The 14164-nt window shown below is 33.0% G+C and overlaps 1 protein-coding gene across 4 annotated transcripts in view; it reads right to left on the bottom strand.

The window, feature by feature from the left end:
* LOC144448776 (oxysterol-binding protein 1-like) overlaps positions 1-14164 on the bottom strand; it is a 69416-nt gene that overhangs the window by 15575 nt on the left and 39677 nt on the right. The window lies entirely within an intron of this gene.

The following is a 14164-nucleotide window of genomic DNA, read 5'->3' as shown; positions in this document are numbered from 1 at the left end:
AACACATAGTATACAGTATACACCCTAAATGACAACACACTGGACCAAGTTCAACATGAAAATTAACATAATATACAACTCTACAATATATGTATCTATTCAAGTAAAAAACTGAGACCATGTTATTTGGTCATCACTTTACAATATACATAATGAACAAATAAATTTCATAAATTCTAGACTCTGAATGACATCATGTCTGTTCCACAATCAAAAGTGGAAGGAGAAAACTTGTATATGAATCTTAGTGCTTTCATGATAAACATACTGTAATGTTTTATGACAGCAGACTTTACTAACATGCAAATATCTATAACTTGTACAATTCAGAGAGATCTGAAATCATTTCAGAAATGAAGGCTGTAATGGTGTCGTTATCACACATTTTTCAGATGAAGCAACGAAAAATAATGTGGCATCTGCGCAGCCATAATGAGGCCAGTGGTTTACAAAAATGACCCCTTCTACTACATTACAACCAATTCATGATCAATGTTGTTTCAATTTTTCTCTGTGTCGAACAAATGACAACAGACTTCAGCAAATACAAAAACCTATTTGTACAACTACAACTAGACTAGATCGGCTAAACTCAAAACTGAGATCATGGCTATGACATTTTGTGATTGTATCTACATCTAACTGAGCTGTGTATGCACAACTGTATTTACTCATCCATTCTCTTAAATATCTGATGGGAAATGTCATAAAATGACTTAAAATGACATGAAATGACTATAACATCTTCCAAACTAAAGAATAATTGTTATTGCACTGAGCATTTTTCCTCTTTGATCAGCTTGAAATCAAATATATTTGTTGCCAAGTAACAGACACATTAACATGTAGACTGCTGGACAAGACAGATGTATACACAGTATGAGGTCACACTACACATAGCACATACATAGAGGTAGGTATATACAATGTACTTGATGATATGTGATCTGTAATTCTAATCTGTACACTGTCAAATACAATACAAAGTTGTGTATTACTATTACAGCAAACCATTTAATGGAAAAACTAAAATATAACATTTTCATGATTTCATCAACAAATACAAAATAATGTGATGTACACAAGCGTATACAACAATTTCAGTTTCCCGTTGTTTCTATTACAGAGACATTTAAACTACAAAAATGTAGCTCCCAACACAAAATGATAATAAAGGATGACTTTTTGTGTGGCCACTTCACTAGTTTATCACTTTTACGTCCCCACTTTTTTTTGGACATTCAATTCACAAGTCCATCCACAACGTCACTGGTTTAAAATTTGCACAGACAGCATAATTAATATTCTTTTTCACACTGATAAAAATACTTTAGTATTAGAACCAGGTCAGATGACTGTAATGATTGGATTGAGTAATGGTTTCTACTGTAAATATACATAACTGATAAGTCATGGTTCAATTTCTTGTTCTTGTACCGACACACTTATTAAAGTGAATATTGAAATAGTGCTTTGCTTCAATACACATACATGGAGTACAAATACTTCCAAGATATCTAACAAGCTTTACAGGCGTCATCAATGACATCAGTAAATATCTAAATTTGTGAATATATATATGTGTGTGTGTGTGTGTGTGTGTGTGTGTGTGTGTGTGTGTGTGTGTGTGTGTGTGTGTGTGTGTGTGTGTGTTTGTGTGTGTGCGTGCGCGCGTGTGTGTGCGCGTGTGTGTGTGTGTGTGTGTGTGTGTGTGTGTGTGTGTGTGTGTGTGTGTGTGTGTGTGTGTGTGTGTGTATTGGTAAAGGTGTCTCACTAGGGAGAACAGTACGCAATGTAATATCAGTAGTAGAGTATTATAGACTTAATAAAATCTATAGTCCATACTGTATGTATGTATATATATGATTTCTTGATGGTATTTTATAATGAATATTGAAATGATGATCACTGCCAGCCAACCATGGTTAAATTCAATTCAATTCCTTTGTAGAGTAATTCTTGATGTGGATGTATGGCCTTCAACTCACTCTACATTTACAGGAAGGAAGACTTATTACAGACAACTAAGTACTCTTAAGTTATGAAATTAGGTGAAGGCTGGACCGATAAAGTATTTTCTGAGTTAAATTAATGGCTGGATAAATAGTGTGATTTTCAAGTCAAGGCGATTGCTCAAAACATTTAGTAATTTTGGTAATGAGGTGAAGGTTGGAATATTAAAACCAATTATGACTGGAAATATTCCGGTGTTTTAATAACAGCTAGGTGAGTCTTCAGGTGAAGGTGAAAACAATTTTACATCATTCACAAAATTGGAAAATAAAATAATTTTCATGTCAATCAATGCAAGAATTAGGTAATTGCTGTTTAGGCTCTAATGTAAGTCTTACAATGAAATGCAGTTAAGGTAAAATTGTACCTTGACCAATTTCCCTATAAAAGTTCTTAGAATTTTCCAAACTTCATCGTGTGAAAGACCTTTAGGTCCTTTTTAAAATATCAAAAGAAATTTGGAGGTTCACAGTCTTGTTTTCACAGAAAATTGATAATTTTTTAAGACAGTACAAAATGTAGTTGGCAGCCATATTGGATTCTAAAATGGCTGAATTTTGATACTCATATCATTTTGATCTCTATTACAACAATTTGTGTAGTGACTCCTTATTTTCTTTCAGTGATTTTAACTGACAATGGGCTTGAGTTTTCTTCAACAAAGTAAAAGAAAAAGTTAAACAGTTTATTTCTGAGATGTACTTTAAGTTAAATGAAAAGAATTTATAGAATACATATTTGTCAAATTTTACATGTACGTGGGCCGCCCTGAAGGAAATTAAATTTTGCTGCATTATTTTTCAAGAAGTACAGATGATGCATCTTTAAGACTTTATCCATAGGGTTGTCATGACTAGTGGTAGAAACAGTTACCAGGGCAACATTTTATGCCTACCTTGGGAGGAAGGTGTGTGATGACTAGTGTCTAGAGGAGGGTGTGTATAATGTATTAAGTCAAATGACTAATGTCTGTAAAGGTCATATACTCTAGCCATAAAGATTTCATCATCTAGAACATGGAAAACCAGGTTTACATAATATTTTCAGAAGAGTGTGAGTGTGTGTGTGTGTGTGTGTGTGTGTGTGTGTGTGTGTGTGTGTGTGTGTGTGTGACTGTAAATGTATGTGTGTACCTGTGCATACGTGTGTGTATACACACAAGTGTGTTTGTACATGTTATGAGTGCATGATTGTGTGGATACGTATATTGTACAATTTGGCATATTTGCAGGGTGCAATATGAAAGTTATAATGATACCTCAAACTCCTTTTCTTTAGAACTATCATTCATAATTCATCTCTTAGGCCAAAATATGATTTTTAATGTCATTACTACATCACAGACATAAGGGTGCATATTAAACAGTTTACAATTTCATATTTCATACAAGAATAACATTAACAGATATGGATTTGCAATACTAGAAAGTCAAGCACACTTCTTGTACTAACCTGAATATAGCTGTATGTGTAATGTATTATGAGCAACTTGGGTTTGTTAATATAGTGAAAGCACTGTTTAGAGACAGTCGCCATCATGTATTCCTTTTTTTAGTCCCCAAGTGATCAATTGCAAGCAAGAGTAGACATACAGAAAATGCTTTTAACAACATAAATCATCTCAAGGATACAGCTATTTTCATGTTTAAGTATGCAAATCAACATTCAAACCAGATCTCTGACTTTCTGTTTAATACATTGCAGATGTGGTTAATTCCTATATTTGAATGCATCCATGTGAAATATGCAAATAAGGGTTCCTACTTCTTCACACTACATGTAAGTAGCTATTGCAATGTACTAAATAGAAATATCAACTGCAGAAATATAACTTAGACTTATTTCATTTTCTACTTGTATGAAATCTTGCTGGCATCATACAGAGAGATACATAATGTACACTATTACATATGTACCAGAGATTATTTGCACTGATGCACAAGCATACTAGTGATATTTTCACTGCAGTGCAATACTGAAAACATTATTGTATACCTGGATACAAATGATATGCAAATGAGGATGTGATAGTTCGCTACACATGAAATCGTGTGATCGTGCTGTATGATTTTTATGGAAATTTGCCATTTCAGATAAACATAATATTATGTAATAATAACAGAACCCCATGTCACGTGAGTGCCAGTGTGGGTAGTCAGGGGTATTTGCACTCGTGCTTGTAGTGTTTTCTGCTGCACGTACTTTCATGAGCGAAGCGAGTATGGGTGCAGAGAACACTGCAAGCACTTGTGCAAATACCACGATTATGCTAAACTTGCACTCGCGCATCATGGGGTTCAGTCATATATCATCCTTTTCTTAACAGCATAAGGCACCATGGTACCACATAAGGTGAAAAGTTGGTTAAATGTGCATAGATTTTTAGGTCTTGTACCCAAATTCTGATGGTAACCTTGGTAACAGAGGGGAAATTTGGTAAAACGGGTATCTAGATTTCCATACCTTGTTCTATTAGGTGCAGTTTTGATGGGAACCCTGGTAAAATACCTGGGGTACTCACATAGACTTTGTCTAGATAAACCTTACATGTACATAATTATTTACATTTACACATCTCCCTCGTACACATTATTGTTAAATTCCTACATGTGTCTATTGGGAAAACAAAATTTACTTTTACACAACTTGGGAGCTATTAGTACATTGTATGTATTAAATAATATCAAAATATAATTATGAAATATCAGAAATAGACAATTATCATAAACCTATCCATAGATTATTGGGCATCAGTACATGATAAATTTCCTAGGGATAATTTCAATGACAGTTACTTAGCAGATAGTTTATTCTAGTATCACTGTCAGTCTAAATTATTAATAATTCATATAATTTCATAATTTGACATAGTATTTGAATCAGAAATATATATATATATTGTTTGTCTTAACTTTCAAGACAAAATTTGTGATTTTTCACTAAAGTCATTTGTACAGGTTTTCATTGAGATAAAACTTATTATGGTAATGGAGGCACATGCTGAGTTTTTTTTTTTTTTTTTTTTTTGGGGGGTTGTAATTTTTTTCTGTATAATAAGTACTCAACGTATTTTCCTTACTGATGTATACCTATCATCACTTGCAATTAACTGAACTCAAACTAGGTATTACTATTAGGATACAATTTATAAATGATCAATGATGTAATTTATTATACTTATCAAAAAATGTACAGGAAGTTTCTGCTACGCTATCAACAGTTCCAACAATACCAGAACATAAATTGTGGTCTTTGAAGGCATCTATCAACATTAAAATTATTCTAGAGTAGTTTAGTTGAAGTTTTTTGTAAGTATTTTCACTTGAGTAAAAAGCTTATAAACTCAGCTTGTGCCACTTTAAATGAAGTTGCTATGGTTTCCAAAATGATAAAAGTAGCAACATTAGAGAGTTATTTGCTAAATATGGTTTCGAATGAGATAAAAATTACTGGTACATTTTTACACACGTTGAAGTCATTTGCCATGGTTTCTTAAAAGTCATGAGAAGTACTGGTATTACCATTAGCTTTTAGATGACTACTGCTTCAGTCTATAAGTTTGTCTATTTTTATCTATGAAAATAGGATACACCTCAGGGACAGATTTTCACAAATATCATAGTTCATATTTGCTTTAAACCACTGCTATATACAAAAGCCATGTCATGCATGATTTAGCAAACTACAAAACCTACCGATACTGTTACAGTAGGAAGTTCCTATCTTGTTTCCATACCAACAGGCTTCTATATTACATTATTCCAAAAAGTTGATGTTTTCAGAAATCAGTGCACAAATAATTTGATGTCATACTCAAATGTTATTTTGCTGTCATTTTCATTAAAATATGATGACTCCATAACTGTTTGTAATTGGTCGGTTACATTCCAAATTACAATTTGAACTCTGTAACTGTTTGTAATTGGTCAGTTACATTTCAACTTATAATTGTAAACCTACAATTGCTTCTAATTGGTCGGTTACATTCCAACTTACAATTTGAAGACTATTCCATAAACAAGATCAAGTCATTTTTATAAAATGTGATGACCCCAAAACTTTCGTAACTGATCATTTACAACCTATACCTTACTATAACAATTTGCATGTATTGTATCATTAAATATAGTTGGTTGAATACAATACCAAAAACTCTAAAACATGTTTGAACTTGTCTGAACAAGTAAATTTCAAAAATATCGTGTGTTTTTTTGGTTTTGTTTCGTTATTTTTTTTAACAAGTAAAATGTTGAGAACCTCATTTACTACATTTGTGTTTTGTAAATGCTAACATATATCTGGATGGATGTTATTCTGGAATAAAAGTAAAACGCCACAAGATATTTGAGGTTGTACAATGGCAAATGTCTATTTTACTAAATGGTAGCATACATCTGGATAGACGTTATGGTTGAATAAAAGTAAAAACTCAAAGAAAGATATTTGAAGTCGTACAATGGTTACTACATGCTAGCATACATCTGGACAGACGTTAGTGCCAATTATAGTAATCTAACAGAATACATTACAGTAATGGTGAAATCCTTGCTATACATTCATTTAGTGAATTCAGCTCATTGATTTCCAATTGGACTACGTGCTTACGAGTGCTATATTGGCGTATTGAGTAGGAAACGTTAATGGGCTTCGTCTACCACTTTCCGTCAATATGACAAACTGAGTTCCATTAGATGAAATTAATATGCAAGATTGGTTCAATAAATTTCAAGTATCTTACACTGTAGTTAGCAATTTGTAATGGTTAAACATACTCAAGTTTACTATTGATTTTTTTCACCATCTACCATTTTTTAACACAACTACTGTACTGATTTGTGATGTTATAGTATACTACTTATGATGTTTGTAAGTAGATCTCCTAAGACTTACTTGTAATTCATACTTTTAGCAATTTGTGTGTGTGTGTGTGTGTGTGTGTGTATGTGTATGTACATATGTACGTATGTATGTATGTATGTATGTATGTATGTAATAACTATGTATGTATGTATGTATTTATGTATGTATGTATTTATGTATGTATGTATGTATGTATGTATGTATGTATGTATGTATGTATGTATGTATGTATGTATGTATGTATGTATGTATGTATGTATGTATGTATGTATGTATGTATGTATGTATGCATGCATCCCTGCCTGCCTGCCTGTCAGTCAGGTGACAGTCTGTATGTGTGTAGTACATACATATGAATGCATGTGTGTGTCTGTCACCACATAGTAAGAGATGGGAACACTAGATATTGGTGGGTCACAAGGAATTCATGTGCATTACTGGCATGTCAAATTGGCTTAGAGGACACAAGAAAGTAGATAGGTAGGTAGGTAGGTAGGTAGGGTGGGATAGCTAGGTAGGTAGGTAGGTAGGTAGGTAGGGTGGATAGGTAGCATGGGGTAGGTAGGTAGGTAAATGTAGGTAGGTAGGTAGGTAGATAGATAGATGCATTGAACACCTGTTTTTGTGATGAAAATCTAGTAATCATGAAATTTGTACAGATCTTTGGACTTGACAGTCTTGGTATGATTATCACATTCACTACATACTCTAGATATTAATCAATATTTTGATCAGGAATATGGCTATCTGCCAAATTTATAGCATAAAACACAAGCAGAATAAACAAACACCATAGTTTAGTTTGTGTGGTTTTATACAGACTTGCACGATCACTTTCAAGTTGTTGTAAACATAGTATGTAGGATATGCATGATTGGTTCAATTTCATTGTGCATGTTGTTCGGAGCAGGTGTTTTCCTCAGGACCATTTCTCCTGTCTTTCCTCTTAATTACCTCAGGAAGTCAAAAATGTAATGTCCTGCATTGGAGTCTACAATGACATGTTATGGGAAAATTTCTGGACTATTCCGGAATAATTTCAATACAAGTTTAGAATTCCCTAAAAATGTCTTTATACATCGGTTTAAGTCCATTTTCATTTATAATAATCAAATGCTTTCAAAGAACAAAAAGAGAAATAAAAATTCTTTAGATACCATACAAATAGCACAACAATAAGTTTTCATTCTGTTGGAAAAGTATGAGTGTACCTTATTTGATATTTAATCAAAATCCATTACTTTTTGACAATACAAGGAGGAAAACAGTAGCATTTGTTAATCTCTATGTAAATCAGCTGTGATGTGTCATTTCTGGCACTTAACAAGCATCAATTGGTTCTTTTTTCTACGATATGAAATAAACTTTTATACCAATTGTTTGGTCAGTGATGAGGTCAACATAACGACAATCTGATCTCCACAATAAGAAATACATTTTTGTACTGTGTGAGCAGTGATGACTCTGATGATGTTAACGTATCGATGGTCTAATCTTTCATAATGATTACGTTTTGTCAGATATGTGGTTTACATATACAAAACAGACATTCTGATCTCCACAATAAGAAATACATTTTTGTACTGTGTGAGCAGTGATGACTTTGATGATGTTAACATATCGATGGTCTGATCTTTTATAATGATTACGTTTTGTCAGATATATGGTTTACATATACACAACAGACATTCTGATCTCTACAATAAGAAATAAACTTTTGTATTGATGGTTGAACAGTGATGAGGTTAACATATCGATGGTCTGATCTTTTACAATGTAAATGATTAATGTTTGGTCAGTGATGTGGTTAAAATACAGATAGTCTGATCTCAACAATATTAAGATGATGTACTAGTCTTTGTAACAGATGGGACAAATTGCATTGGACTTCATACCAGCTGAAATGTGAGTCACTGACATTCTGTACAAATCAACTATCTATACATCAACATTAAATCTTGAAAAAACAACATAATTTTGACATTTACCATCATTGAATACATATCTGTTTTTCTAGCATACATTTCAAAACTGTCTGAAGCTGCAATATTTCAAATTTGAGTTCTTACCTGATATGACAAGCACAGCATGTCATGGTGGCCATGAGGGTACTATTCTTAGATGATATATTCAACACATGAATTCATCTATAAATAAGGCTGACATATACATGTACATTTGTATAATGTATTTTGACAAGGCTTTGGTAGCAATACACTACAAACCAGTAGAAATAACAATCTTTTATAAATATTGTATATCAAGTTTATTGACCTGTTAGTGATACTGATATTAAGACTGGAAAATATGCACTCTGAGAAAACACCCCACGTCTCAGTAGACACATTGAAGTTTTTAAAGCACATATTTTTGCACATATTTTTCCAAAGCCATATTGATATATGTATGGCTATATCTTCATTATTAGATTTCATCGACTTACCAAGTACTGTCAATACCGGAATACCATTCATTATTTATGGTCAGCAAAAGCAGACTCAAAATATTCCTTCTATTACAGATGAAAGTATGCGATAATGTATAATATGCATATTTGAATTATTCATGTAAATTTTACCGGTAATGTATGTTTATCACAAAGTCATTAAACCATACTCTTCTATTGACTACAACTTTTTTATATCAATAACTCTTATTACTAATACTGTGATACTATCATTACAATGGGAAAACAAAAATACAAAATTTCTGCCATCAAAAGTACTCACTCTGTGTTACTTATATATTTTTTGTACTACATGTATTAGTTTTAAAACTAAAGCAGCAACTTACAAATCATAGTCCTTGTTAGTAGTACCATCCACAGGCAAAATAAGAATGATAAGTTTGATACTATTAAAAATGCATTTTATTATAGTATTCTCCATACAACTATATTTGACTAGACCAATGATTAATGACATACATTCAGTCTCAAATTACCAATTTAGATACCAGCGCTATTAATACATTGAATACATCCATTGTTTGTGGTTTGTGAACACTAAACAAACACTTTGTGAGTGCATAAAATTAAAGGCTTAGAAATGAAGTGCCACTTTTTGCATTGACCTACATTAGGACATCCAATTTTAGAAGTACAATATATGAACACTCCAATAAATGGTTCAACTAAGTAAAAAAGTATTGCATATTGATTCAATTTGTTTCTTTGCTTCCTGAATGAGGCCTACCTGCAGGATATGCAGTCCAAGTTCATTTACAATTACATATGTAGTTTTGTGTGCATATATCATGAATAAACAACAAACTGGAATGCCAGGGTTCTTTATTCTAAACTTATACATTGGAATTTGTAAACCAAAAAGCAAAACCGTTTTTTTTTTTTTTAAAGCAACAATTCCAATACTATCAGTAACACTGATTTTGTTTGATGTACATATATCATATTCATATTATTCTACGTGACTGTGAACTAACAAGTACCTGTATATTTAATACATAATTACTTGTATGCAATATTTAAGAACCTTTGAAGCATACAGTCAACATCACCAATTTTCCAGTATTCTATTTGCCAATTTTCTTTGAAGGGGATTTTGCAATTATTGCCAAGGATTAGAGTTAATTCCTGCATACATGCATTAACTTTGTGATATAACGTATAAACGTATTCAAAGCTTAGTTTTACAAGGAATGGTGGTAGGATTCTTGTCCTATTTAAAGCATATAACTCTGGCCTAGAAGAGAAGAGAAGAGAAGAGAAGAGAAGAGAAGAGAAGAGAAGAGAAGAGAAGAGAAGAGAAGATAACAGAAGATAACAGAATCTTTATTCCTGAAATCGCCAAGACCCCTCGATCATAAATGAGAACCCTATGCAATAGTATCTATAGTGTAGATGAAGACTTTGGCACTGTACTTAGGCTGGTATCATTTTGTTTCAATATTGGCAACTGATCAATGAAGACTTTGGCACTGTACTCAGGCTGGTATCACTTTGTTTCAATATTGGCAACTCATCACTGAAGACTTTGGCACTGTACTCAGGCTAGTATCATTTCGTTTCAATATTGGCAACTGATCAATGAAGACTTTGGCACTGTACTCAAGCTGGTATTATTTTATTTCAATATTGGCAACTGATCAATGAATGATATGAAAATCTTACACTCTAATGTTATAGGTGGTAGACTAGTGCTATCCTAATTGAATCTAGCCTCAAGATCTCCCTTAGAGATGATTTGATACCACGTTGGTCATCCCATGGAAACCAATAAATGGCACTATCATTTAGTATCAGTACACCAAACCCTATTATCAGTAGCCTGACTTGTAAGCTGTAACCAGTGACATGATGATGATGAATGCCACTGTGGAACATTGTTCTAGTCTTAGTCTAGTTCCTATACAGTATCGTTACCATTTACACCTCAGTTTAGTTGGACACCACACATTGGCATCCACACTATATAGCTTTATCAAAGAGACTAATAGAATCCCACACACAAAATGAGCCGAGACAGAATATCTCATACCAGTTAGGGAATGTTCTGGCAAAAATGAGACAAAATTACCTAATGAGGGTGAGATATTCTATCTTTGACCATTGGTGTGTGGGATTATTTTCTCATATCCTCTTTACTCTGGTAAAAATAACAGTTGATTCATGCATTGATTCAGAGAATGGTATCCTAAGTTCCCCTAGTTTCATCTCCATCCCTAAATTTGAAACACAACAGTTATATAAACTATCAAGATATTACTATTAAGTATTACATCTTTCCTTGATATTCAAACACAGTAAAGACACATAAGTTGTCAAGATAGCAAGTACATGCATGATCTGTTTTCAGACATATTACTCTAAGACTGAGTCTAAGATCTTCTTAAGATTTGATATAAGACTGTAATCTATGCATCAAAGTTGTGAGTTATGTGTACAAATTGAAGTAATCTGTGTGTGATTACATCTAGACAGTCAAAAGATTGATCAGACATTTCAAGGAGACCATTACACAAAACACTAGAATTGAAACTGTACAATACATCACCTGTTATCAATTGAACTACTGTTTCAGACCTGGTGAAATCATGTATCTTTCACTGGCATCGTAGATCTTGGACGGGTTGCCCTACAAGATTTGGGCTGGTACACAGTAAAGATCCAATACACATTACATTTTGCAGTATTCACTAATTTTGTTTCTTGAAAAAGACACAAAATATATACGATACATAGTCCAATCCTCCTTAGTTGTTAAACTACCTATTTTCTACTTGTTAATGATAACTGTGTACACTGGCTTGATGTCCATGTGTAAACAATCACAATAAATAAATAGTTTGAACCATTTCACTGTTTCTCAACAAATAGTAAATTTTTGATATGCTGATAGGTTTAGTAGGCTAACATATACAAATAAAAAATATGGAAAAAAAACATTTCTGGTTATAGCTACAGAGACTTTAAAACAGGGTGGAAATTTGCATACTTCGGTAACTATACTAGGCATAGTTAGTATACAGTGTAGTTTAAAGTCTATCAAACATAGCAAACCTTTGTTTCTCTTTAATAACACAATTCACTATTAAGAATTGGTTGTAAACCTGCAATCAAAGTCACATTGCTAAGAAATATTAGCAAGGACTCGGAGGAGGCCATTTATATGCATTATCATTTCCATAATAGACCGCATTCAATATTTTGTTGTTGACATCACAAATCAATTACACTATGTATTTGAGGAGCATTTCATTCATTTCATGATCTATTGATTAAATCATAAACCCGACCTCTTAGTTCCAAGTAATAATGAAAAGGCCTTCTCCAAACATTATAAGGGATGGGACTTACTAGTAGTACATTCAGGTGAACACATAAGCATACTAGCTGCATACAAATAAATATGCATGTGATATTTTTGAACAGCTGGGTATAGATTTCATGAAATCCTATTCCATTTCTATAATTAACCCTATTTGCACCTGATTTTATTACAGCCAAGCACACACTGCTGGGAAAGGTATTACAGTTTTGGCCTCTGGGAAGCCGTGTCGTGATCACATGGAGAGGTATGTTCAAAGTGATGGAAAGCGACATAATAAAAACACCACCCCATCCACTGTATACTGACCTTCAAAATCACAAAAGATAATTCCTGAGTTGAAGATTTTGACAAGGACGATTTTAAATCGAAGCGCTTTTTTAGCGAATCACCTGCAAAGACTCCAGAGAGTTCCTCAACGATGGCCTCTTGTCTGCATTACAGTGTGGTATCGACGTCATCGCTGGTTAACAAAATGACTTGAATAGAATTACAGCTACTACTACTCAGAGGCCAGTGTGTAGGGAAAGTCACATCACAAAGACTGACAATCAATACACCTTTACAAAGGCACCTCACCTCTCAGCTTGTTACGTCTCTACCTTAATCAATAGGAAAACCCCCAAAACAACAAAAGTACACACTTTACAAGTACAAAACACAAATCGTCAACTATTCATACCGGTTTTCAAAGAAATGAGTTTAGGGGAACTGCCAACCTTGTATCATTACAGCTGAAGGAACAAATAAACAATTACAGAAATCTTTCTTTTCTAACCATGCTACTATTAATTAGGCCTTGTTTTAATCACCTTTGCAGATTCCTTTTCTGAAAGACAGTTCACCTAGTTATATAACTTTCAATCCAACTGGAGAACCACACCTGTAAATGAAACGTTTCCCTTTCCTAATCTCATCACTTGTTTGGAATTTCAATTTTTGAATTCAATATCACAATTTTTTTTTACGCTAACAAAAATTAGATTGGTAATACGAATAATAATTCAAATGAGATTTGAACACAAGAAAAGGTTTAGAGCTTAGCAATATATATGCATACTAGTTGTGTACATATATAAATATATGTAAAGGAACTCCCTAGGTATGGGTCAGCTGACTATAGGATATGCAATGCATGTACGGATCACATCATAACGTCAGGTGTACAAACAAGTACAGTATTTACTCATGAATTCACATCAAATACTTTCTTACAAAGACAATATATGATTTAGAAACTCAATGATCATAACAGTAAAGTGTTGGTTTTAAAAAGAAATTCACATATAAACTTATAAAGTTTGTTTGTGAATACAAGTTTGAATCTTATGTTAGTTTTTAAACAACAGTTTGTTTTACTACAAGACAGGCACTGCTGATGTTAATCGTTAGATGTCTTACAGGGAAAGTTGCTATATCATTGATATACATACAACTCACAAAAAAAACACCAGTGCATTTTCTTGAATGAAGTAAGCCAAGGAAAGACTGCATACAAAGATTAC

This window comes from Glandiceps talaboti, chromosome 18 (genome assembly GCF_964340395.1).
Source record: "Glandiceps talaboti chromosome 18, keGlaTala1.1, whole genome shotgun sequence".
Classification (NCBI taxonomy): domain Eukaryota; kingdom Metazoa; phylum Hemichordata; class Enteropneusta; family Spengelidae; genus Glandiceps; species Glandiceps talaboti.
Note: the sequence above shows the minus strand (reverse complement) of the source record. Positions and strands in the feature narration are given on the sequence as shown.